At 47.2% G+C, this 25,840-nt stretch overlaps 1 protein-coding gene and 1 long non-coding RNA gene across 2 annotated transcripts in view; one reads left to right on the plus strand and one right to left on the minus strand.

Annotated features, from left to right (window-relative positions):
* RIN2 (Ras and Rab interactor 2) overlaps positions 1 to 25,840 on the minus strand; it is a 219,659-nt gene that overhangs the window by 185,483 nt on the left and 8,336 nt on the right. The window lies entirely within an intron of this gene.
* Positions 19,392 to 23,113, plus strand: LOC116739755. The gene is made up of 3 exons (XR_004345698.1): positions 19,392 to 19,568; positions 20,942 to 21,187; positions 21,639 to 23,113. It is a non-coding gene; the product is annotated as an uncharacterized LOC116739755 (long non-coding RNA).

The raw sequence follows: 25,840 nt of genomic DNA on the forward strand, positions 1-25,840 counted from the left end.
TCCATCTCAAAATACAGCAGGTCACTGCGGGCGCGTATGAAGGACTGACGGCACGCCAGGCACTACGCCAACTGCTTTCCCCCGACTCCCTTACACCATCACAGCAGCCTCATGAGGCAAGCAGCATTAGAGTCTCAACTGAAAGCAGGACAAAGTGAAGTGAGCTGCTTAGCACCATGAGCTGGTCATGGCAAAACCCAGATCTGTCCCCACTGTCCCCACCTTTAACCCCCGTGGTGGCCCCTACCCCCTACCCAAGTCTGCTCTGGGTCCCGTGTATCATGTGTTCCTCACTCCTTTGAAGCCTCACTGAACTTGGTTAATACATCTTTGTTTACATGCCTTTCCACAGCGTGGATTACTATGCTGTACTGTCATGATCTTGATTTTGTCTGACCCACACAATTTTCTCTCAAGACCAGGATGAACTCTGCTCTTGCTTAAGTCTTCATGGAACACGGCACTTTGGGACCTCAGTCAGTGTTTGACTAAAATACAGCATATTATATATTTGAATGTCCTCCTCTCACCACCTTTTACAAATAATAAACTTTGGCTGTTGAAAAGGGAATTAGGGAAATTGGTGTGGACGCCCGCTGCCGACAGGCGGAACCTAAAAGGGGCGGCAAAGGAGAGCAGCTGGGCGTCTAAGGTCCCCTCCGGCAGGGCCACCTGTGAGGACCTTCTTAGTTTCTCTCGTTCACCTCATGCTGTCAGGTTGACCCTGTCCTTGACCTTGTCCCTAGAGGGCATCCTGACCCCCACCTACCCAACCACAGAAAACTGCCTGAGAAGAAACTGATGGGGGAGGGAAGGAAGGAAATATGTAAGGAATTAGGAGAGTAATTATGGGTATTTCCAACACACGAACATTTCTGGTAAGTCTAGAAGACTCTAACCTTTAGCTACTTTATTGTCTGAGTGGGCACAAAAAAAAGTCAGAATGAAGACCCATAGTCATACCGATAGATAAATCATTCCAAATGCTGGCTTTGCATGAGAATAGTAATATTTCCCAAAACACATCTTCTGTTAACAGTTCTAGGAACATTTATCCCAAGAAATAATTTACTTTTTGGTAATATTAATAGAAGTTACAATACCTATGAAATAAGAATTCAAATTAGCTATATATTTTCTATTCCCTTTCCAAAGACTTTTGGGTAATTGAGAAATTTTAGATTACTTCTGATTACTTTAAAATAGACCTGTTAGTTAACTTTCCTTATGCAAATTTTTCTCACTTCCGGGGAGAGGCATACCTCCTCTCCTGGTGGGTCATCTCTTACTCTGATATGTTTTCTTTCAAAGGACAAATCAAGAATTTTGTTGCCCTTTGACAATCCAAACCTAAATTAGATTCTTTGACCTTTGCTTAAACACGTACGATTAAATTAAATAAGATCTACAAGATTGTTTTAAATAATTTTCTCGAATAAATAGGTTCACTATTATGGAAACGTCTTCTTAACTTCAGAAATGACCAGCATTTCTAGGAATGCAGATACATCCGTGGTAATTCTGCAACCATTTCTGTTTCTATTCTGCCAGTTAAGGAAAGGGCCAGCAGTTCATTTGTTTATTCACTTTAATAAATATTGGCTGGGTTTTGCTCCAGGTCTCAGCTGGACACTGCAGGGACACAGACAGGGCCCTGTTTTTAAATGTGAGCATCTGAAAGAGATGCAGAAGACAAGTGGAGTTTCAACGGGGGAGCGAGAGGAAAGGCATTTTAGAGAAAACCACTTGGCCAAAAGCAGGTGTGCCAACTGGTCATTAGAACACCAGTTGGCCTTGGGAAGACTGGGGATGGAGAGGACAGGCAGTCCAGGAAAGGGCCCGGACCAAGGGTGGGGCTTCCATTGTACCATGTAAACCTAGGGGAGCCACCGAAGTCTGTGTCGGGGTGGGGTGCTGGAGGTGGAAGGGCCACTTAGGGCAGATAACGAAGACCTGAACCATGAACTACGACCTTGAACTAGGAAAGACGGTACCGGACACGAGAGCTGTTACAGAAGGCAACTGCTGTACATGAGGAAGCTCCTAAAGGGCCCCCGAGAGGAAAAGGATGCCGTGAGAAGGAGCTGGTGCAGGCAGGTGACTATTATTATATTTTTAGATAAGTTGAGTCTAAGTGGAAAAGTCCAACACTAGTTGAAAAATTAACAGGAATAAATGTGTATTTCTGTTTCATCATGGAAGCCCCCTCCCCGCAAACCCACATACACAGATAGAGAATGAAGGACAAGTGGTTAACAGCTGCCTTTGTGATCGACAAGGCCAGGGGTCAAGTTTCCTGTGTGGGAAGCAGGCCTCCTGACCGCTGGCCTTTTATTAAAACTAGAGGAATTGAGTGGGTGTGTGATTATTTCACTTTTGGATGAGTTGAGTCTGAGGTTCCAGGGGCAGGCCGGGTGGCATCCAGAGCATGGCCACTGGACCATTAGGAATGAAATCTCGTTCCAGCCCTCTGTCTGAGGTCACTTCTCTCCAACGTGACCTAGGGCATTAGGCAAGTTGCTCACCACGCAGCCAGCGGGGGAGCCACCCAACCTTGGGCTTCATCAGAAAGCTTGAGGATGGGACCCATGTTCTCAGTTGCTGCGTTTTTGGAGGGTTACCCCATTGGAGGACAAGGTGAACAGATCTCTCCAGCATTCTCTCCTATCAGTTACTTTTGCCAAAAGCAGTAGATATTTAAAGCTCTTAAACTACAAAAAAGAAAACCTGAAAATAACTCAATTCTTTACCAGTAGAAAGGTCAGTTTGTAAGCTACATCTAGAGACATTCTGGTTAAAAATTATCCAAAACAAAACCACTACAAAAGGTATTAGGCATAGCTACTCCTTCTTCAAAACAGTCCTTATTTGTTTAGTCACTGAGGCTCCATTCATTCTAGATACCCATCACTGCATAACAGATCCCCACAAGAGTCAGTGGCTTGAAACAACCATCATTTTATTCTCTCTCTGGTTTCTGAGGGTCTGGAATTCAGGCAGGGCTTGGCTGGGTGGTTCCGGATGAGAGGCCTCAATGTGACTGCAGCCACAGAGAAAGGAGCTGGGGCTGGAATAAAGGGCGGGAGCGGGGGTGGGGGGCGGAGAGACAGCTGGCACAGGTGGAGAGCGGCAGGGCATCTTTCTCTTACTTCTTGTAGGTTCAGACCATGCAGTCTCTTCCCATGGACCAGTCTGGGCATCCTCACAGCGTGGCAGCCTCAGCATGGTCCAGAGAGCAAGGTTGAGGATGCATCACCTTTTCCAACTCATCCTCAGAAGTAAGGCAGTGTTATTTTTGCCACATTCTACTGGTTACAAGTGAGACTCAAACCTAGCCAGATTCAAAGGGAAGAGATGAGACTTTATCTTCTGATGGGGTGTGGGGTGCGGGTGGGCAAAGAGAACATGTGACGATGGTGCGTCCACCTTTAGAGAAATGAGCCTCCCCCAGTCTAAGGTTAGCTGTGTACGGCAGATGTCACATACAAGGAAAACATCGCCATTCTCGTTTCTGAGGTATGTAAACCAGGCAAAGCATTTCTAAGCTGCTTGTCACACAGAGGAGGGGAAGAAACCATCATATCCTTGTGTTTTAGCCCCTTTGCAACTTTAAAGATAATACAACATGTGGAAAGTACTTTGTGAACTTGAAGTTGTCGTGATCATTCAATGCAATTTGGAAACATCTCTGAGAAGTTTGTTATCTCTGAAATTCTGACATATTATCAAGGGAGATGACACTCTCCTTGGCAAGTTTTATCTTCTTAACAAATAGCACTTGACTTGCCCTTAGAAAGTACTTGGGTATTTCCTAGAGTCTCATTTAATAGAGAACTTGGAAAGTAAAAACCATCACCAAGACTGGCCTTATAAACTGTTTCTCATTGGATGAGACAGTAAGTACAGCTGTGGGCAAGGAATGCTTCCCTTGGGCTGCTGTTTAGGAAAGAAAGTGCAACACAGCAAGTGCCAGGTGATTGGTCAGTCTGCTGTCCTCGGAAGGGACGGTCCCAAGGACAACATTACCGTCTGCAAACTGAAGCTCACTTCTTCTCCTGGGTCCAGCCAACTCTCATTTCACATCTTCCTGGGTTTTGTCCATTTTAGTTCTGATTTTTTAAATCTTTGATTCAAGGTTGCCGTACATAAACATATATATACACATACACAAATATATATATGACAAATATATGTACGACAACCTTGAATCAAAAACTTTTAAAAGAAAATGCTTATCTCAGGATATTTAATTAACCAATGTTGGAACACTGCCATTTTCTTCTGCTTTGGGGTATATATGTGTGTTTAGAGAGGGGTGAACATTTAACCCCTGAAACGTTTTGATTCTCAAACTCTTCTTTTCTTCTGATTGCAGCTCTGCGTGCATGTGGCCTGCGGCATTCTGTTCCTTTTATAATAGATTTTCTTTCCTGGACCGGCAGTGAGCTTGGACACAGACAAGGGACGGGGCCTGGGGTGGCTAACGAGGTTTCTTGATTCAAGCTCGCCCCCTGCTGTTGGTTTGGTGAAGTGCAGTTTCTTTATTGTGTAGTGCATTTCTTGGCGCGGGGGATTCTGATCTCTTTCATCTCTGCAGGACTCCTCCACTGTTCTTTCTCCACATCTTCTCCAAGGGGCAACCTTCCAAGGTTCCCCTTCTGTCTCGAAGCCTCGGGTCCCACACGCATTCCAGTATTTCCACCCAGGATGGGGCTTGTCTTTCTAGGGGTGATGTTTTCTGGGCTAGGTCACCACAGGTTCCCCAGACTCCTGTCATTTTCTCCACATTTTCTCTGCTATCTCTGCCCACTGCTCCGGACAGGGGTGGGCTCCAGAGCTGCCTGGCTGGACTTGGGTGTTTATCTCATTAATCACAGGTAACTTGGAAGTTTGTAGAATTCTGTCTCCTTGAAATATGCACGGCATCTGTAAACAATGGTTTTCTTTGCTCTATTTGTCGATTTGGGTTATTTTTGGGGAAGTTACGCAAAGATATTTGGACATAAGCAACCAGAATTCTATTGTAACTCAGAGCTCTATATGTCGAAATGCCATTTACTGCATTAAATATGTCCGTTCTACCCAAACCTACATACTCTTCACAATACAAGAATGTCTCAGCGCAGCGGTATAGGTAACTTTTTAAACAAGGAACACTTTGTCATCACTAGCATGCTTTCACACACGCACCCACAAAACCAGTTGTTTAAAAGACTTCCTGACAACCAAAGCAGACTGGAGCAAAAATTCTTAAATCTCATCAGCTGTCACCAAAACATCCCAACTTGCCCCGACCAGATCAGCAGAGGGCAGAGCCCCTGACACCATCTGCCACCCTGAATGAAACCTCAGGTAGCAGAAGTCATTGGGAAAGCCACATCTGGGTTTCAAGCTGCCCTGGGATATTCAAGTTTCCGCCTAAATTCAGATAATCCTCGGGGTTGGAGGAGGACGCTCCTGGCCTCGGTGCCAGCCCGGCTCAGACACACCCTGCAGGAGACGCTGTCCCCCCAGCACCGGAGGATGTCTGTGGCTGGGGGAGAGGAGGAAAGGCCCTTCCTGGGGGCACGGCAGGCCTGAGGGCTGGGAATTGCCCGCACCCCACCCCCCGCTCACGCCAAACAGCCCCCATTCAGGCCTGCTGGGAGCAGGCTTCGGAATCCTGGGCCCCTCCAGCGCTCACCCTCAGCAGGGTGACCGAGTCAGGTTGACACCGACCTTGTCCGCAGGCTGATTTGACAGATCACACACCCTGGATCAGCTGCCTCCCAGCACCCCCGCTCCCCTCCTGGTGTTTCCTAGGGTTCCCCGGCCCCAACATCCCCCTCCCCCGATGAGTCACACTTGGACCTCTGCTCAGGGCCTGCTTCTAGAGGCACCCGGAGTGAGGCAGCCTCCTGGGGGAGCCTCTCCTCCAGCCTCCCAGAGCCTCCAGTGGGACAGTCATCGCCCAGGTCAGAGCAAGGAAGGCGGCCCCAAACAAGGCGAGAAGGACAGAGGTCGTGGATGCAATACCCCCGGGTCTGGGAGGCTCCTGAGCAGGTCCCCATGGGAGTGCCGAGCAGAGTCTGGACCACTGGTGGGGCTGCGGCAGAGCATTTAAAGGGCGGGTGGTGAAGAGGACCCCCGGCTTTCTCTGACCCGGGCCTGCGGACACAGCAACGTCTCTGTAAATATTTGTGGGAGGGAGGAGTTCAGCGTGAGGGAACCACACTAACGTAAACCCTGTTCACCACGGAAGCCTCTTCCGGTCAGCACTCGAACAACAGGGGAACATTTGTTGATTCCTGATGCGACAGAGAAATCAGGGCAGCAGGCTGAGCTGGAGTTGAATTCGACAGAATCCCTCCCGCCGCCACCGTGGGGCTCTGAAAACCCAACCCCGACCCCCAGCATCCTCTCTGCGGCGAATTCTTGGGTGAGGTCGCATGTGCAAGGAGCTGTCATTTGTGGAGACGTGGACACGGCTCACGGGCGCCTCCCCAGCCCCTCACTCTGCCTCAAGGCTGGCGGGTGCCCCACGTCCCCACCCCACCCATTAGAGGCAGGAGCTGGCATCCCAGCATCCAGGTGTGCAGTGGAGCCCACGAAATACTCACTGAGTGGCTGAGATCAATGCACCTGTTCACCAGGTAGGGGCCACCTTAGTGATTCAGACAAGGACAATCCACCTGGGTCCTGTTTCAGAATAGGCCACGCAAAGCTCATGTCCTACCCAGGAGCAAGGGAAGCATTTTGAACGCAGGAGAGAAAGATGAACATTTACACACAAGATCACTGCTGTTTTGAATTCTTGGAGAGATCAGTTCATCAAATCAAGTTATTTTTAAATTTCATTATTTTACAATAATCAACACTTTTTTTTTTTTAAAGATGTTGGGGGTAGGAGTTCATTAATTAGTTTATTTATTTTTGCTGTGTTGGGTCTTCGTTTCTGCGCGAGGGCTTTCTCTAGTTGCGGCGAGCGGGGGCCACTCTTCATGGCGGTGCACGGGCCTCTCACTATGGCGGCCTCTCTTGTTGTGGAGCACAGGCTCCAGACGCGCAGGCTCAGCAGTTGTGGCTCACGGGCCTAGTTGCTCTGCGGCATGTGGGATCTTCCCAGACCAGGGCTCGAACCCGCGTCCCCTGCATTAGCAGGTAGAATTCTCAACCACTGCGCCACCAGGGAAGCCCAATCAACACTTTTTAATACACATTTCATGCCTGGCATGGGGTTAAATGCTGGGCACACGGCCAGGAACAGGCAGGCTCCAGCTTGACCCTCCCCTCAAGGAGCTTTGTGAGAAAGGCCACTCTAGTGCAATCAATCCACTGAATATTTTATGACTAATCCTCCTGTAAATATCTACTTTGTCTAATGTGGGTCTGTGGGATCTGGTCACAGAGCCCAGATAAGGAATGCCTAACCATTTAGGCATTAAAACCTCAAAGAATTAAACAGGGCTTTATATAAAATGTGTTCTAAATCACTCTCCCTTAAGTAAGCAACCTGTCAGGAGAAACGTTAACATTTCTGTGATCATCTGGGACCTTGACCATGGGACCTCTGATGGTCAACAACCTTCAGTGCACAGGTCTGCATGAAGGCTTTGCACCCTTCACTGTGAGGAACATTATAAGCACAAGCACAGGTTAGGGAGACTGGCCACAGACTTCCACCTGGATACACCTTTCCCGGAAAAAACAAAACCAAGCAGCACACCATCCTCCTCTGTTGGCATCTGCCTCTTGTCAAAGCGCGGTGAAGGGGATGTGGATGCAGGATTTCCAGGTGATGCAACACTGCTGCTTTTCTAAACAGACCCCCGAAGCCGGGACATGAGCTTCCCCAACCTCACCTGTTCAAAGCCACAGTCGGTGCGCTCTCTCTTGCGCTCTATGATTGTATCTGGCAGTATGGTAAGTAGGTGATCCAACAGCACTGCGTCCAGCACGGCAGCCCCTGCGGCAGAGGCCACGGCTGCTCCCCAAGCACCCACGTGCCCCGTCTATTTCTCAGACCGTCTTGCATCTGGGGAGTCTATGGGATTGGGTTCTGTCCAGCTAAATAGGGGTGGTAATTACGTGTGTCCCTCCTAGACATGGGATTTAACCATCCCAGTCTGCAGCCCCTTCGCCCCTCCTGCAGTGACCTTGTAACTGTGTTCCTGATGACTTGCTGCAGTGAAGGACAGCCTGGGGCACTGAGCCCCGACCGGCAGAAGAGCCATCCAACACGCACTGCCAGACGTACACCTTTATGTGTTAAGCTCCGAAAGTTTGGGGTTTATTTACTAACCTCTCCAGACAAACGCAACCATCCGGTCAGACGTGCCCTGCGTCTCTCTGTTACTGGGAAACCTGGCGTAAAATGCACGGAGGCCCTGCCCCCCATTCAGGACCTCCATTATCGTCCTTACTGCCCATCAGACTGAACTGTTACGCACGCATAACTCTTTCTAATTCTCTCTTTTGTGACAGGGGCTGTTCTTAGCCCCATTTCACACATGAAGAAACTGGGGCTCAGAGACGTTCATTCATTTGCCTCGATACACACAGCTAGCGAGTGAGGCCCCGTGGCTTTACAGCGCACGCTCTCGTTCACCGCACAGCACTGCCTCTCCGCCAGCCTCTTGCTTCCGCCCCAGCCATCTCCTGGAGGCTGCGTGCTTCACCTAACTGCATTGCTCCACGGGGGTCCCACGGTGATACCCCTGTCCACACTTGGTTTGACCTGAGATTTATGACGCCCTAGGTTCAGAGGAGGGCAGGGCACGGGATGTCTCAGCAAAGAATGAAACACCACGGCCCCTTGTGATTGGACTTTTTGGGAGGCAGTGCTTCTTCAAAACCCAGAAATTCATGACCGTGATGGGAAGCTATCTCTGCAAACAGCCCTGGGAAACGACTGCTTCCAGGTTATTTTACTGCCTTCCTTTGAACAGAGCCCCAGTTATATAGCTGCCTCCACGATGGATGAAGTTTCTCAAGAAATATCTTCTCCATTACCAACTCATGCTCTGAATCACATTCCACTCTAGCCCAAGAATTCCATCAATGAGCTTTGGTGTTTTATATTTTCGTCTCTGAATTTTTCGGAATTGTTCTAATTGTGTATAAGTAGATAGTACCTTTATAATCAGAAATGAAAGCTATTATCTATTAAAGAGGGACTCACAGGGAGGAGAAACGCTCAACTATTACACCAGCCGTAACAGCGGTTTTTTAGGGCAAACATTCGGACTCCCGGAGTGGGGTGGGTTTTACTAGGCTTGGACTGACTTGAGAGTTGGTGTCTTCTTTCCCTCGAGGCACAAAATATGCTGGTACCGATCGAAACCAAATCAATCGCACTGACTTGAGCTCTGTAAGCAATGGCTGTGATACTTTTACAAGTGCGGTGTGGCTGCACGGTCTCGGCAGCCAAGGTTTTATTTTAGAAAATCTCTTAAGTGTTCAGGTTTGTAAATATACTCCCATTTCTAGCTTTTGGATCTGGGGATGCTTACTTATCTGAGGCTCTCGGCTTGGCTACAGTTTGACAAGCGCGGCCAAAATGAATGTTTTTCTTCCTGGAAGGCATCACGGGTCCTGGGATTTGGAATCACATTCCTCACTCAAATCCCGGCTTCCATATCTTCTCACCTTGGGACCCCAAGCCAGTGAATCACATCCGCCAGAAGTTCAGTTCTGCTGATCCACGAACGGTGGGAAGTAACAGCTCACCCCAGGATGTAGTAAGAATGGGATGAGCTGACATCGGTGGCACGTCCAGCCCAGGGCCTGGCCCAGAGAAGCTGCCCCATGGCTGCTCACTCCGTCCCTCCTCCCTTCCACACTGGCCGGGGGCCGGCCGTGCTCAGAAGTGAGCCTCTGAAAAAACAAGCCAGAAGTTTCCTTCAACACGGTTCCTCAGCATCTGGTTTTGCGGACTGTGTGCTTTTTTGATATCTATCACAATCTTTCAGCTTAATGACTGGAAGACTCAATAACATACCTGCAAGTGCCCTTAGCTGCAGGGCAGCACACGACCGAGAGTAACTACTGTTGTTAAGGTCATTTATATCTGGGCTTTCAATGCCTGCTCTCGCTTTGACACACAAGATGCAGCATTTATCTTGTAGAACTGGCTGATGTAGTGAGAATTGAGCCAGAAATCAGACACCCTCCCCGTCTGCACTGCAATCCCCTCCCAGGCCTGACACCGCTTCTTTGGACACAGAATTGCAAAGAACATCACCAGGCAGGTCTCCTCGTACCACTTTGCAGTGACCCAAGTGGATAGATCCTCCAAAACACTGCCATTAGCATTCTCACAGGGTCAGCTGCATGGCCCTTTTTTTTTTTTTTTTAATTAAAAAAATTTTTTTTGGCTGAGTTGGGTCTTCGTTGCTGTGCGCGGGCTTTCTCTAGTTGCGACGAATGGGGGCTACTCTTCATTGCAGTGTGCGGGCTTCTCATCGCGGTGGCTTATCTTGCTGCGGAGCACAGGCGCTAGGTGCGTGGGCTTCAGTAGTTGCAGCACACGGGCTCAGTAGTTGTGGCACACGGGCTTAGTTGCTCCATGGCATGTGGGATCTTCCCGGACCAGGGCTCGAACACGTGTCCCCTGCACCGGCAGGCAGATTCTTAACCACTGAGCCACCAGGGAAGTCCCCTGTCTTCTCTTTTAAGTTACTTTAAATTTTCTCTTGGGTATTCGTACCTTTTGACTTAATATGTTCCCCAATCCAAATTCTACTCATTGTAGTGTTCCCCAATTCAAGATCCAGCCTCTCCACTGCTGGTCTTCAAGGAACCCTGGAGTCGTGGGAAAGTCGGGAAGCTTGGGCCACCATCCCAGACACTAACGAGGCAGCTCTGTGGCTTCTCTGGGCCTCAGTTTCCTTTCTTGCACCCCAAGGGGCTCGGGGCTCTCCCAGCATCTGCTCTGTGCTCGGGACGTGGCATGGGAAGTCCGCTCCTGGTTTCTAAATCTTGGCTCTGGCCCCACTTACGAACTCTGTGACTTGGGACAAGCTTACTTAACTTCTCAGAGCCTGTGTTTACCCATCTGTAAAATGGGATCAAGGAGCTTACTTCACAAACTATGTGGGGACCCTGAATGGTATGACGTAGAGAAGGTTCCCAGCACAGTGGGAACTATTTTTCTTTTAATCACAGACTTTAAAAAAATTCTCATCAAAAGAGCTCTATTCAACTTAAGGCATGTTTTTTATAAACCATAACCACTCTTGGACAAACCCATAAAAAGCTAACTATGAGCAAATCAGTTGTTTAAGGTCTCAGAGTCCAGCTCCGCTGGATAACTGTTTCACTCAGGCTTTTTTCAGGTGACACTGTGCTCTGTGATGTCAAGAGCAAAAAGAACAAAGATGATGCTGTTTTGTTTTCTGGTTTTTGTTTTTTTTTTTTTTTTTTTTTACTTCTTTAATTTGAAAAAATTAGAAAAAGATCAGTTTGAAATTAGAGCAGGTAGCACACGGGAAGCAACAAACTAAAAAGAAAAATCCAAATAGGTAAAAACAACTCAGTCATAAAAGTACAATTTACAGTCTCGCACATCTCATAAAAACAAACAAAAACACAAAATGTCTTTCCTGCTAGATTAGACTTCTTGATCTCTCCTGAAAGGGGACAAAAAGCAAGTAGTGTTGTGAGATTAAAATCAAACATAACTGTTATTCACCCCAGCAACATCTAAATAAATGGCCCACAGGGCCTCAAACGTGAAGTGTGTGTGCTGTAAGAACCTGGACACATAATTTAACTTATCTAGGACTTGGTGTTCCCCTTCTGTAAAGTTAGGTGCTAGGATTCAACGATTTTTAGGGTCTTTTGTTATCTAAAGTTCGTTGTCTACGTAAATGCTTATGCAAATTTAATTCACCGTCTTGTCTGAACACAGATACTGCACCTGTTTTATAACACCTGTCAAGGAAGCATGTTCGTGTAGATAATTTATAAATCTGTAGATGCCCAGCGGCAATAATACCCCTTGCATTTCTAAAGTTATCACTTCTGTACGAGGAGACTTTATGTTTCCTTTCCAAACAAATAAAAATCTAGTCAGCTAGACCTCAAACAGAGACGTGATTTTTTTCTTTTCCACTGAAAATATAGCTTCTATAGCATTATTTGCCTTTCTGGGAATTTCATTAGATTTGGAGGAAAATCACACCCCGTAAGACTGGAGTGTAGCACGTGTCGATTGTAATCAGAGGTCCCAAGTCTCCCAATATTCAATTATGTTTTTGTTTCTAAGAGTGAAATCTGACTTTAAAAAACCGCAGAGTAAAAGCCCAGGGATGCCACAAAGCAAGGCTTTGCTCCCCCTGGGCATTTAATTTGTTTTTTCACAGTATTTTTTTTAATTCTTGTGGAATGAAAACTGCACCAGAGCCATGAAAGAGTTCATGTGAACAGGAAATCCCCCTCATCACAAAGAAGGTGGATTCTCAGCTGGAAACAAATATAAAGTTAGAGAAAAATATTGGTGAAGTTTCTGCCATGAGTCAAGATGGCTCCAGTTTACTTGAGGGTTTAGTTTAAAATCGTCATTTTCTGGAACCTCCAGGCTATGTTGGGGGGCGGTGTCAAATCTAATCAACAATTTATAAAAGCCTGTTTAATCCCTGTGGTGTCATTTTATGGTAACTGGAGTGTGGGATTTAAAACTTCCTGTGTGGAGGAAAAAATGAGAAGAAAGCAGAGCTCAGGTTCCAAACGACCTTTTCCTCAGTGAGACTGGGGCTAAGACCCCAGCAGACAGGTGAGCAGGGAGCCATAGGCAGAAGGGGCCCTGGTGGAGTGGGGATGGGGAAGGGGTCCCCTGGGCTTAGAGGGGAAGGAGCTTGTATGGACCAGGCCACCAGTAGTTGGTGTAACCCCACTCCTGGGGGCACGGCTCAGCCACACACTTATTCCCCATTTCCTTGTGTTTCCCCTAGCAATGCCCATCAGCATCCTTCCTTTCCCTACCTCACCAGGATTTCCACAGCCTCTGCCTGCAACCTCAGCCCCTTTAAAGGCTTCACATTCAAACAGAATGAAAAAACAAACAAAAATCCAAAACACTTTGCTGTTAACGTTGGAGAAGGATTAAAGGATGGAGGAGGATTAAAAAACACTCCCTCCTGTTTTTAAGAGCAGAAATAAGACAAGGACGCCCACTTTCACCACTTCTATTCAACACAGTACTGGAAGCCCAAGCCAGAGCATTAGGCAAGAAAGAGAAATAAAAGGTATCCAAATTGGAAAGAAAAGAAGAGTTATCCCTGTTTACAGATGACATGATCTTATATGTTAGAAAATCCTAAAGATTCTGCAAACAATTAGAACTAATAAAAGAATTCAGCAAAGTTGCAGGATACAAAATCAACACACAAAATCAGTTGCATTTCTATACATTTAGAATGAACAGTACAAAAAGGAAATTAAGAAAACAATTCCATTTATAATCACATTAAAAAGAATATAATACTTAGGAATAAATTTAAATTTTTCCAAGGAGGCAAAAGACATACACTGAACACTATAAAATGTTGCTGACAGAAATTAAAGAAGACACAAATAAATGGGAAGACACTCAGCGTTTATGGATTGGAAGATTTATATTAAGATGTCAATACTAACCAGATGTAATGCAATCCCTAGCAAAATACCAACACCATATTTTCTTTTGCAAAAATTGAAAAATTCATCCTAAAATTCATATAGAATCTCCAGAAACCCTGAATAGTCAAAACAATCTTGAAAAAGAAGAACAAATTTGGAAGACTCACACTTCCTAATTTCAAAACTTACTGTAAAGCTACAGTAATCCAAACAATGTGGTATTGGCATAAAGACAGACAAAAAGACCCACAGATTAGAACATAAAGCCCAAAGATAAACCCATGCATATATGGTGAAATAATTTTCAATAAGAGTGCCAAGACCATTCAATGAGGAAAGGACAGTCTTTCCAACAAATGGTGCTAGGAAAAATGGATATCCACATGCAAAAGAATGCAGCTGGTCCCTTAACTCATACCATATACAAAAATTAAAACAGATCAAAGACCGAAGTGTAAAAGCTAAAACTATAAAACTCTTGCAAGAAAATATAGGAGAAAAACTTTAAGACATTGTATCTGGCAATGATTTCTTGGTACGACTCCAGAAGCAGACAACAGAAAAGAAAAAAAAAAAAAAGATAAATTGGACGACATCACAATTAAAAAACATCTGTGCCTGAAAGGACATAAGCAATTGAGTGAAAAGGCAGCCCATAGAATGGGAGAAAATATTTACAAAGCATGTATCTGATAAAGGATTAATATCCAGAATATAGACTGAACTTCTATAACTTGACAACAAAAACAACTAGATTTAAAAATGGTCAAAAGACTTGAGTAAAAATTTCTCCAAAGAAGATATACAAGTGACCAACCAGCAAATAAAAAGATGCTCCACGTAAGTAACCATTAGAGAAAGGCAAATCAAAACCACAATGAGATACTATGTTGTACCCATTAGGATGACTATTACCCAAAAAAACCACACACACACACACACACACACACACACACACACACACACACACAAAAACACCCCAAAATAACAAGTGTTAGCGAAGATGTGGAGAAATCGGAACCCTTGTGAACTCTTGGCGGGAATGCAAAATGGTGCAGCTGCTATGGAAAACAGTATGGCAGTTCCTCAAGAAATTAAAAATAGAATTACCATATGATCTAGCAATCCCACTTCTGGGTATATACCCCTAAAAACTGAAAACAAATATCTCTTTCAAAGAGATATTTGAATTTGCATGTTCAGAGAAGCATTATTTACCATAGTCAAAAGGCAGAAGCAGCCCAACTGCCCACTGGCAGATTAACAGATAAACGAAATGTGGTATCACATGCAATAGGCTATGATCCAGCCTTAAAAAGGAAGGAAATTCTGCCACGTGCTACAATATGGTTGAACCTTGAGGACATTATGCTAAATGAAATAAGCCAGTATTTCATGTGGTAAATACATAGCATTTATGCTGTATGAAATAAGCCAATAAACAAGACAAATACTGTATGATTCTACCTATATGAAGCATCTAGAGTTGTGGAAATCAGAGACAGAGAGTGGAGTGGTGATTGCCAGGATCTGGAGAGAGAGGGATGGAGAGTTATTGTTGAGTGGGTATTTCCGTTCGGAAAGATGAAAAGAGTTCTGTGGATGGAAGGTGGGGATGGATGTACAGCAATCGGAATATACTTCATGTCACTGAACTGTACCTTTAAAATGGTGAAGATGGTAAATTTTGTTATATTTTACAATTAAAAAAGAAGGGAAAAAACTATAACCAATCTATTAGTTGAAATTCTTTCTTTGTTAAAGAATTTGATGGTCCACCAGCAATACAGGCTTACAAATAAGAGAGAAGATAGTTAAAGGTGGGGTGGGGCGGTATACGTGCGCCTTCACACCTCCACTGCCGCCCTTCACCCCTTTTCCTATTTCATCAACTCATTGCAAAGAAATTATTGGTAGACTTGAGGGCACAGAAAGGATGGAGGTTTGAGAATGCCCAGGAAAGTGAACTATAAACGAACTATAAACGTCACAAAAATATTTGTGTTAAGTATTTCTATTTCAGAGGGAAATTGTGAAACCAGATTTCCTGAGCATTTCTCCACAGCTGTGGTGGGAGCCAAGCTGGAGACTCGGACAAGGGAGGCTGGGGGGAACACAGGTTCCCGGATGCACCAACTGTCACACCCACCTGCACAACGGTGGGTCACGTGATGGAAAGTTCCTCAGCCTGCTGACTCGGAGAATCAGGCTCTGTCCATGGATACACCTGGGGCCAAACTGTTCCAGCCCTGATTAGCTTGACCTTGAGCAGGTCACTCATGCTGTCCAAGCTTCCATCTTCCCAGTGTCAAATGGGCATAAGAAGAGTACCCATCTTCAGGATTGGTGCAAGCACTTGAAAAGACAGTGCATGGTCTGTGCGGGGTACGAGACATGCACAGACTCAATAAAGGTCAGCTCTCACCATGATGCCCAGTCCAGCCAGCCCTCAGTACTCTATCGACAAAATCAAGTGGTCTCTTCAGCCCCAAGGCCCTTCTCCATCAGACTCAGAAACTGTGTGTTAGAGGGCGCCAGATGAGTCCCAAGTATCAGAGGGGCTCTGTCTGCGGGGAAGATAAGCAGTTAAGAGGAATGAACCAGCAGCAACCCTTGAGCTGCAACATTTTCAGACTCCTGTCACCAGATCAAGAAACATAAAATTCTGCACTTATGACCACCCTGCTCCATGAGGCTAACCCTAGGACAACACCTCCATACCTCTGCTATAGACAATGTCACCCTCTCCTGGATTTAGATATACTAAAACGGCTAACTGTGGGTTTGCAGCTCAAAGCTCTCTTAAGCTCCAGACCCTGGAATCAGTCTCCTTGACACCTCCGCCTGAGTTCCCACTGTCACTGCAAACTTAACACATACAACAGGGGACTCTTCAGTGTCACACCTTTTCCTCCCAGGTTTACCATCTCCTTCAATGGCACTTCCGCTAGCCCGAGTGGTCAATGCAGGAAGCCCGGGGCCATCCCGGATGATTTCCTCCTTTGCACACCTCACAGCAAATCCATCATTGAGCTCTGCTGGGTCTTCTCTAAACAGTGCCTCTGATTCTTCCCGAGAACCCAGAGCCGCCCTCTGAAGGATTACAAGACTCTCCCATCTGGTCCCCTCGAGGCCACTCTTGCTTCACTGAAACCCTTTCTGTAACCAGCAGTCAGGGTGATCTTTTTAAGATAAAATCCTATTACAATTGGTTCCACTGAGTGCAGGTGTTGTCACCCGTCCTCTTGAACAATCCCAAGGTTCTCTCCTACTTCAGTGCCGGGCTTCGGGGGATGGGAAGGGGCAGGCGTTGCTGGAGCCAGTTCAGATGCATTACGTAAGCTGAGTTCAGGAACCTGAGCTCTGCCCTCACCAGTTTTCTGTGAGAAAAAAGAGCGGAGCCTGCAGAGACCTGTGAATCCTGCCCCTGTGTGACAGCAGTGGTTCCACGGGACAGAACCTCAGGGTTTGAACGGAGGAAACTCCAAGGTCATGGTGTTGGTCAGGGGGAAAGCAAGGGCAGGACCATGAGTTTTCTACAAAGCTAAATCTATTCTTTTAATTACATGTAAATATTATTTTATGGTATTTATGTAATATCATAGAATTTTTATTATTTTTAGTGTCACACTCCATGATGTTATTTTTTTTTCATGATGTTATTTTTAATAGGCTGTGATCAGAATCTGCATTATTAGGAATTCGGAAGTTCTATTACTCATCTCCCAAATCCAGTCATTTGGTCTCTAGCACTCCCTGAGGCAGCAGAAGGAGAAGCTGTGGTTGGTTAAGGGCTGACTCTCCAGGGACCCTGGCACCCAGCGCTGCTGGTTTAACAGACAGCACACCTCCAAACCAGCAGTCGAAATCCACCCACTCCACCTGTCATTTCTTTAAGCCTTTGGCTCCCATTCTCAGCTTCCTCCACTTCTGGGCGGGTGCCGAGGACTCCCTGCCCTGAGAACAAAGCAGGAAGGCAGGAGTGAGGTGATTCCTATCGGGCGCTTTGACCACAGAGTAACTACTCACCACCGAGAATGCCTGACTCTACTTCTGACCGTGACCGGTCACACTTCCTGCATATTTGATCATTTTCCAACTTTACATCCTGTTATGGGTTGAATTATGTGTCCTGCAAAAGATCAGTGGGGTTCTGATCCCCAGCACCACACAGAATGGGCCCTTATTTGGAAATAGGGTCTATGCTGATTTCGTCAAGATGAGGTCTTTAAGTCCCTAATCCAGCGTGACCCGGGTCCTCATAAAAGGGGCAAATTTGGACACAGACACGTGCAGAGGGAAGGCCATGTGCGGATGCAGAGGGAGGACGTCACTGGAGGATGCAGGTGGAGACTGGAGCCCTGCATCCTCAGGCTGAGGACTGCCCAAGGCCACCAGAAGGTAGGAGAGGGGCCCAGACCGGTTCTGTCCTTGGCACCTCCAAAGGGAGTTAACGGCAGCTCTAATACACCTTTGTATTTCCACAAAGAGATGCTCTGGAGATGCGATGGGTGTGGCTAAGAGTGTAGGTCCTGGCATTTGACAGAGCAGCTTTGAATTTCGGCTCTTCCATTCTCACACTTTGTGACCACAGACAAGTTACTTAACCTCTCTGTGCCTCGGGTCTACGATCTGAAGAAAAGAGGGAAAATAAAACCACTTCCTGTGTCCCAAGGGACAACACAGGGGGTAACCATCTCAAAGGCGCTCGGTGCCCCTGGCTGGTGTGCTCCTCAGCTGGACCTTGAAGCCCTGGTCAGCGGACGCTCATGTCTCACGTGGCCCGTGGCGAGCTCCGCGGCGAGTGGCCCACGTGGTCGCACAGGCCCTGCATTCAGGAAGGCCTCACTCTTGGTTTAACGCTCTGACACCTCCTTGAAATTTTTCATAATTTTTGACCAGGGTGCCCCCATTTTCATTTTGCATTGAGCCCCACAAATTATGTAGCGGTCCTGCCTGGCCCCTCGAGTCACGTGCGTGGGTTGAAACTTGTCTGTCACCGGGGTTTGCAGGGCGGCGTCCTCTTCCGGAGGATGAAAGCAACTCGCCCGGGTCTGGAGCCTTTATTAGCTGTAAGCATCCCAGTCCCTCGGCCCAGCCCGCCGATCCTTCCGGAGGCTGCATTCGAATTTCCAAATGTCTTTATCTCTGTCTTAAAGTTGAGCACTGCATGCACTTACACTTAAAAAAATCTCTCTTGCAGAAACTTTTTCCAGGGTTTGGGGAAAAGAATCAAGAGAAAGAGCTTCCAAGGCTCGTGTTCTTCCTGATTCCACAGCACGGCCCCCGTGCCCTGGGCTGGTGCAGCCAAGCGGACAGCATCTCCGGCAGGAAACTGGAAAGCTGCCTCACAACAGGCGAACTTTTATTTTTAGCCCAAAGGGATATTTTGGCCCTTTAGTCACCCCGCCCAAGCTTCAGGATTCTTTGTGCCTTCACTATTTAATTCAAGAAGTTTTTATTAAGTACCTGCTATAGATATGCCAGCACTACTCTGGGGACAAACCAGACGAACTCCCCGACTTGCCCAGCGCGTGTCAGGTGCGAACAGATGCCGGGAGAACAGAGGAGGGCGTGGGTCGATTTGCTGTTTTTCACGGGGCGGTCAGGGACACCGTCTCTGCAGTGATGCTCGGGAGAGACCAGAGGCAGTGAGGGCGGGTCACGTGGGGATCTGGAGGGAGCCCATCCCTGGCTAAGGAGGAGCCGGACAGGGCTGGGACGGGGGCAGGCTTACCACCTCTTGGGAGGGCGGGAGGGGAGGGGAGACGGGTGCTGAGCCCTGGCCATAAAGGGACTTGCGGGTTGTAGAAAAGGCTGTGGGTTTTACTCTGAGTGAGATGAAAACTGGAAGGAAAGGCACTGACATGTTTTTAGAAGTCGGCTGTGAGTACCCCGTGGAGAGAAACACTGCAGGGAGGCAAGAACAGAGCAAGGCCATGCGTCAGGTGGACACTGCAGGACTCCACGTAAGAGACGATGGGGGCTTAGAGGTGGTGGGCGGGTGACATGTGGACAGCTCAGGGATACTGCTTGAAGGCAGAGCTGATCAAACCTGCTGAGGGACTGGATGCAAGATATTGGGGTAGGGGGACAGTCCATGGTGTTGAGCCTGAAAACCTGGGAGAATGGAGCTACTGGATGAACCGGGGAAATGAGAGGAGAGGGCAGGACCAGGCGGGCAGGACAAGGAGTCCGCTTGGGACACATCCAGTCTGAGATTCCTACGCGCCCACTGAGCGGAGATACCCAAGAGGCCACTGGGCACCCAAGAGCGGCTGCAGTTTCGGGGAGGCTTGACTTGGAAACCATCGCGCGCAGGTGGGATTGAGAGCAGCAAGGCTGGATGAGATCGCCTAGCGGAAGAATCAACTAGAAGAGACCAAGGACTAAGTCCCAAGGCACTCGATGGTCAGGGATTAAATAAATGGCGGGGGGGGGGGGGGGAGGTTTGCAAAGGAGGCTGAGAAGGAGCCCCTAGCGAAGCAGGAAAAGCGAGGGAAAGTGTGGTGTTGAAAGCCAAGTATATGTAAGAAGGAAGGGCGGGTACCTGTGTCTGATGCTACTGGAAGACGGAGGGAGATGGGGACCAAAAACTGGCCACGGGATGTGGCAACGTGGAGGTCACGGGTGCCCCTGACAAGGTCAGATGGGGTTACAAGACCTTGATGGGAGCGGGTCTAGGAAAGAATGGACGGGGCAGTGGGGACAGGGAACACACCCCTGCGAAAAGGGAGAAGTGGAGGCAGGTGTGGGGTCAGGGGAAGCTTCTCTAAAGATGGGTGATACGACGGTATGACTGTACCTGGACGGAAGTGAGTCGGGAGAGACGCCAGGAAACTGGTGATCCAGGACACAGAGGGAGCCACTGTGGGAGGGATATCCTCGAGTATGGGGAAAAGTTGGGGTCCACTGCACCAGCGCAGGGGTGGACCCCAGAGAGGAGGACAGACGATCTATCCATCGTGTGAGGAGGGGGACACAGCAGGTGCATCCAGGTGCAGGTCTGTTGGTAGTTTCAGGGCAGGAATCATGGAAGTTCTTCTAATTCTAGCATCTCGGTGAAATAAGAAGTAAGGTCATCAACTGAGAGTGAGGAGGGTGAGGAGTGTGTGGGAGGTTCTAGAAGGGAGGAATCAGCATGAAATAGTCCGGGGCTTCTTTTTTTCCAAGCCCATTAGTGGGCTGTGAAATCGATTTAGACGGTCACCATCAGCACACTTTCAGTAAATGAAATAGGATAGGATCAGAGAGAAGGGAAAAGGAAACATCAGAGCAGTGTTTGTTTCTGAAACTTTATCTCCCTCCCATATATATGTGAATGTGATTTTTTTTTTTCAAGTCTGTCAAATCTGATCTGAAGAGGAGAGCGGATGGACTGATAAATGGAACAGGAGCCCTTGAGATCAACGGCCAGAAACCCTCAACGCGCCCGTGGTTTTCCAGCCTGTCCGCCTGCCTGGTGCAGACACAGACCAGGGTTTGGATTCAGTCAGGGGAGTCCCCTGAAAGAGACAAGAAAATTAAGGTTTATGCAAAGGAACAGCTATAACCCCAGACCCCGAGATCCAGGCTGAGAAGGACACAGGTGAGGATGTGACGTGGACGAGGGGCAGTGACCAGGTGGCAGGGTCAATGGATTGTAGAGCATGGTTGTGGCCGAGCCCAAGCAATGCTACAGGAAAATCAAGATTCCACATCCCCTCCTCGAGACAGAGGGCAAGGCGGATCGCGTCCCCTCACCGTCCATTCGAAGACCTTTTCTGTTAAACGTTAAGTTTATTGGAAAATGCTTTATCAGTCAGAGGGTTTTCTCCTTGCTTCTGTGCTGGGTTTTCACATGGTGTGTAAACGTGCTTGAAGTCAAATGGCTTAATAGCTTGGTCCATTTTCCTAGCACTCACCAAAAAATGTTTCCTCAAAGGCAGTTTTGCTAAATTACATAATACTTAATCATGCAGCTGTATAAGTACCTTCAGTTCGGTCAACCTTTAACAACTACTTTGCCATAATTTATTGATTTTTATCTCTGTTTCTAGAATGCTGTTTAATCTATAAAAGCATCAACATCTTTGAGAACTACGAAGTCTTGGTTCTTATGCCAGGCTCTTTTTCTCTCTCTGGAAGAACTGAGTACAGCTTACCCTGAAGCCTTCCATACTTTCACGGGATGTACAGAGAATCCCACAGAACAGTAAACAACAACTAAGACCCAGAACTTTAAATGGACTTATGGGAAAACAGAAGTGAAAATGCTACATTTTCAAGCTATTCATTTTCTTTCACCCTTACAGTTGATCATTTTTTTTCTCTTGCAATTCTTATTTTAATGGTTTCTTGATATTTACACTAAATGAAAAATACCTTAGGAAAAAACTAAGAAATAGATATTTCTACCTTATATCGATAGTTAAAATTAGATCTAGTGATAGATCTCTTGAGAGCTTGAATCATAATGTTTAAAATCTCATCTCAGAAATACTTGAAAATGATGCGACCTACAAGGGCTTAATTTCCAAAATACAAATAGCTCATACAACTCAACAACAGAAAAACAAACAACGCAATCCAAAAATGGGCAGAAGACCTAAATAGACATTTCTCCAAAGAATACAGATGGCCAATATGCACATGAAAAGATGCTCAACATCACTAATTATTAGAGAAATGCAAATCAAAACTACAATGAGGTATCACCTCACACTGGTCAGAATGGCCATCATTAAAAAGTGTACAAATAACAAAAGCTGGAGAGGGTGTGGAGAAAAGGGAACCCTCCAACACTGTTGGTGGGAATGTAAGTTGGTGCACCCACTGTGGGAAACAGTATGGAGGTTCCTCAGAAAACTAAAAATAGAGTTACCATATGATCCAGGAATCCCACTCCTGGGCATATATCCAGACAAAACTATAATCCAAAAAGATACACGCACCCCTACGTTCATAGCAGCACTATTCACAATAGCCAAGACATGGAAACAACCTAAATGTCCACTGACAGATGAATGGATAAAGAAGATGTGGTATGTAGATATACACACACACACACACACACACACACACACAATGGAATACTACTCAGCCATAAAAAACAAAATAATGCCATTTGCAGCAACATAGATGGACCTAGAGATTATCATACTACATGAAGTAAGTCAGAAAGAGAAAGACAAATACCATATGATATCATTTATATGTGGAATCTAAAATATGACACAAATGTCTATGAAACAGAAACAGAATCACGGACATAGAGAATAGACTTGTGGTTGCCAAGGGGGAGAGGGTTGGGGGAGGGATGGAGTGGGAGGTTGTGGTCAGCAGATGTAAGCTAGCATATACAGGATGGATAAACAACAAGGTCCTACTGTATAGCACAGGGAACTATATTCAATACCCTATGATAAACCATAATGGAAAAGAATATTTTACAAAGTGCATATGTATGTATAACTGAGTCACTTTGCTGTACAGCAGTAATTAACACAACATTGTAAATCAACTATACTCAATTAAAAAAAAAAAATCTCATCTCAGACTACGTGGTACTGCCATGTAATTCTGGCTTCTCTGTCTCAACCCTTATTCCAGCTGCTGGGTTCTCAGAAGAGCAGATGAGTGGACTCCTTATCACGGGAGGGTCTGCAGGTTGAATTGCAGCCCCTGGTAGCCATGGGTTTCATTCATCTCTGAAGCCTCCTGTGATTGGCTAGTTTGAAGCAATTCACAAGTCCATGGTCTTACGCTTCCACTGCGGGGCTGGTGCAAACTACCAGAACTGGGGGGGGAGGGGGGGAGGGGGAGGGGGACTACAGCACAGAAAAGATGGAAGGTGCAGGTACGAATGCGCTCAGATGCTTAGGTGTATTTAGTGACTGGCCGGGACAGTGAGGATTTATGTTGTCGTCTCCTGACAGGATTAAGAAGCTCTTCAGATCTTAAAGTTCCCTGAGGTTCTCAATGTCCCCTGTCCTATACCTCATCAGTCTTCAAAGAACTGGGAGCCAACAGTGGTAGAAACCAAGGGCTAACTATGTCCACAAAGGCTCTTTGCATAGTTACAGGCATCCTGTGATTATGTTGACTATTTCCAATAAGATCTGAGGGCAGAACTGAGGGAAATCAACATGGTGAGGAAGCTTCAGAGATGGTTTCTGGTGAGCCAGTGTGACCACCATGGGCCAGTAAGCCGCACACATTATCCCTCACAGCAGAGGGTTAGTAAGAAACTCCTGTGCCTCGCATCATCCCAAGAAATGGAGGAGGGACCATCTTCCAACCACCCACCCTGCCGGCTTCTGTGGGGCTGAGAACAAGCGTCCCAGGTCAAGGTCTGCGCGGGTCCCTGTACCACTTTCAAACACGTCTTCCCTCCCACCGCCGGCGCCCCTGTCTCTGCAGGAGGACAGCCTTCAGGCTGACGGGCCCTGCTCGGACTGCGTGCGGGAGCCAGAAGCGCTTGGGGCAGCCCTCAGCCAAAGACTGACCCGCGAGGGGGCACAACGATGCCTGCGTCCAGTAAGCTGGCCTCGGATCCGGCCACTCTCCTGGGTCCCACACTGTCTCCAGAACTTTCCTGTGAAGACGTCCCCTTATCTCCTTTTATAGACAAAGGAAGCTGAGATTCTACTTAGATCAAAAATAGAGCACAATTCCCCGCAGGGCCTGAGCTGTTCCACCCAGGGCAGCTGATGACAGCTTTCCCTCCGAGACCCTCTCCATCTCTCCACACGGTCTGGGTCTTCAGGACATGATGCTGCCCTAAGCCGGCTTCTGCTGGTCCCGCACGTGAAGCACCTGCCTCCCTGGTCTAGGAGCCCTCAGAGGGCCTGGACCACGGCTTCCCTCTCTCCACACTTCACAGGCGGGGAAGCTCGGGTCCATAGTGGAGCCACAGTGAACGACGCATTCTTCCCCCAAACGTCCACACTCCTCCTGGTTCTTGTTCTTTGCACTGGACCCTCCTCTACCCCAAACCCAGTGGATACCAGCTAACACCCACCACCCCGTCCATCCAGCTAATCCCTTCCACTGTGCTCCTCTGTGACACCCAGGACAGGAGGAAGTGCCCCTTCTATGTGCAACCACGCCACCCTTGAATGGAAGAAGAAGGTTGCTGCCCTCTGCCAGCCCCCTGCTCTTTGACATGACTCCACCCCCAGGAGGTACCACAGTCCCAGGGAAACAGAGTGCAAGAGAGGGGGATGGCTCTTCGGGACGCAAGTCCACCATCTTCTCAGTCGGCTGGCTTTCCAAATAAAGTCACCATTCCTTCCCCCAACAACTCGTCTCTCCGTTTACTGGCCTGTCATGTGGCGAGCGGTATGAGCTTGGACTCAGTAACATGAGTGGAACACTGACCACCCTGCCCTGTCCTCACCAGTGTTTGTAAGTATCCCCTTCAAGGCCAGGGGCCCTTCGGGCCGGGAATTACAGAGGGACACCCGCAGAGGTCAGATCCCAAAGGAACCTTGGCACCCATCCCGGAAGTCAGCCAGGACCCACACCTCCCAGCATCACTGAAATCAAAAGCAACCACACCCCTGCAGGACCAGCCCAGGTTTGTATCTTCCCCCCCAGGCATCCTGCTGCCTAGGAAATCAGTGAGGCCTGAATCTGTACAAGAAATGCCTACAGGCTCTAATTCAACTACTGGGGGCAGAGGATCAAAAACGATGTCTCAGGTCTTCCCAAATCAGTGGCTAGGCCTAATACAATTCCAAACTAACGCCATGGAATAAAACCAATGGGAAGAATTAAGGCGAACATTGCCAAGAAAATCTGGGGCACAAAAGGAAAGAAAGATAAAGAGGCGAAAAGTGGAGTGGGATTTGCTCAGCCAAATACAGCATGTTTTACAGAGTTGGGGAGAGATGGGTTCATTCACCAAATGACGCTGGGCCTTTGGGTAAACTAGTGGGGACCAAAAAGAATGAAGTCGCATCCTCACTTCACAAACCATCTGCCAAGTGATTCCAAATGAATTTCAACAGTCATCTGTAAAACTGAAAGCATCAAGATAAGAAGAAACTGTACATGGCTCGCTGACTGAGGACGCAGAAAGGATTTCTACGCACAGGAGCCCGTTAAAGAAATCCATAGGAAAAGTCCAGGCATTTGACTACATGGAAGGTTAAAGTATTTGTGTGATAAAAAGTCACGAATGCACAGCACTTAGTTGAACAAAGTCTGGATCGTGAGACGAGGATGGTTGTTTAGATGACATCTCACTTTCTGTCAC

This window comes from Phocoena sinus, chromosome 15 (genome assembly GCF_008692025.1).
Source record: "Phocoena sinus isolate mPhoSin1 chromosome 15, mPhoSin1.pri, whole genome shotgun sequence".
In the NCBI taxonomy this organism is placed as follows: domain Eukaryota; kingdom Metazoa; phylum Chordata; class Mammalia; order Artiodactyla; family Phocoenidae; genus Phocoena; species Phocoena sinus.